Here is a 1,842-nt window from a genome sequence, read left to right as displayed (position 1 = left end):
CATTAATATACAGATAGTGTGGGGTTTTCAGCTGTAAGCTTTCCCCGGGTTACATACTGTGTTAATGTGTGCATGCGATTGATGTTTCATTGTTTTTAATGTTGCTAAATTGATGATCAACGTAGAGGAGGTTATGTATTATGCATGTATTCTGCAATACTGTATAATCGGGATAATCTCTGTGAATAAGTGTTTATTATTCAAAATTCCTACACTTGCCACATGAGCAATCAATCTTGTACACACCCTTAAGTTGCTGATGATCTATGTTATCCTTAACTGACCTCATCATTTGCCTGATTGTTCCACATGTTGTAAATTGAGTATTTATGTCTTTCTTTTTAAAAAAATTTGCAATTTTATCTGTAATCCCCTGGATGAATGGGAGGTAAACTTTACCACAATTTCCTTCCTTGTTTTTCTGGGGACTCTTAGAGAGGATCTTATCTGTAAATTATATTTGTAACATTGCCCCTCTTTAGAAAACTATGTCCTCAAAGCTTAATCGTTGATAATTTCTTCACTTGCTTACCCCATTTCAGTAGTAGTCTTTTGAAATCGAGTTTATTTGTTTTCTCTATATATCTATTTATTTTTTATTTTATAATATAGAGGTAACTTTATAAAGGTTTATTACAAGCAACTTTATAATTAATAAGTCACATTATAATAATTTTATAAAGCACTTAAATAATTAAATGGTTTTATTTATGTTTATGTTTAGTAATGGGTGGTCACGTTCATACACGCATCTCGCCATTCAATTACGCTAAGCAGTTTGTCCTTGCGTCCTTCATATATTTGTCATATCGAAATATTTCATTGATCATAAACTCTAAGAACATACGAATAGCACTCTCACTTGAACTAACCACATCATTGTCTACCACGATACTTCCTCTAATGCTTTCGTCTCTTTTTGTGCCTGTATTCTGAATCTGAATCAAAATCAGAACTAGAATCAGATTCAGAATCACTCTCATATGTGTTATTCCTCTTATGCCTTTTATTATTATGTTTCTTTCCTCTCCTTTTCTTTTCTTCAGAATCAAACTCTGAAGATGTTCCAAAGTTTGACTCTTTAGTAAACATACCACTACAACTTGAAAATATAGATCCCTTGCTTACCCCACTATCATTGTTATCATCAAACTTTCACTTCCTTTTAGTCTTATTTCTTTGGCTTTTGTTCTTGCTCTTGCTTTTGTTCATGCTTGTGCTCTTGCTTTTGATTTTCCTCTTCTTGTTGAGATTTGGAGATTTTGATCGATCAGATAGACCAGGTTGCAATCCCAATGCATTTTGAGGATTTTCGGGGTTGTCCAACTTGTACATAATTAAAATTCTCATCCTCAGCTTTGGATTCTTAAGTTGTTGCGTTCAAGAGGGACACGACATATAAATTCTCTCGTTCTTGCATTCGTAAGTCAAATGGTGAGACTAAAAACATTTATGGCATCACTAAGCCGCATTTTTAGATGGAGTTGAGGGTTTCATGTCCTTCGTAACCCCCAATTTCATAGCCTTCTCGGTACTCATCAAATACATATGATACTTCTCTTCTATGCATACAACGTTAAGCTTTGCACTAGATACACCACTCATTTTTTCAATTTTCTTTAGATCTGTTGGGTTGTGTTATATTCTTTCCACGACTAACCTACATAGTGAATCGGGGGGGGGGGGCAGAGCCCCCCCTTTGTTGCGCCGATTATGCAACAGGGGGTAGGTAGCTCCCCTCTACGGGGTCTGGGGCAGCGCCCCGGGAATTTTTTTTTTGGACCCTATATTAGGTTGGGCGAACCTACCTATGGTTTTTCGGTCCATGGTATTGGATGCTTC

At 36.0% G+C, this 1,842-nt stretch overlaps 1 pseudogene; it reads right to left on the bottom strand.

Annotated features, from left to right (window-relative positions):
• Positions 1 to 876: 876 nt before the first annotated feature.
• On the bottom strand, positions 877 to 1,605 carry LOC149221834 (uncharacterized; annotated as a pseudogene).
• Positions 1,606 to 1,842: the final 237 nt, after the last annotated feature.

The sequence above is a fragment of the Pinus tabuliformis genome, chromosome Q (genome assembly GCF_031772625.1).
Source record: "Pinus tabuliformis cultivar Carrire ecotype Pingquan chromosome Q, CPIR1, whole genome shotgun sequence".
Taxonomy (NCBI): Eukaryota; Viridiplantae; Streptophyta; class Pinopsida; order Pinales; family Pinaceae; genus Pinus; species Pinus tabuliformis.
This window is presented reverse-complemented; position numbering and strand designations above follow the sequence as displayed.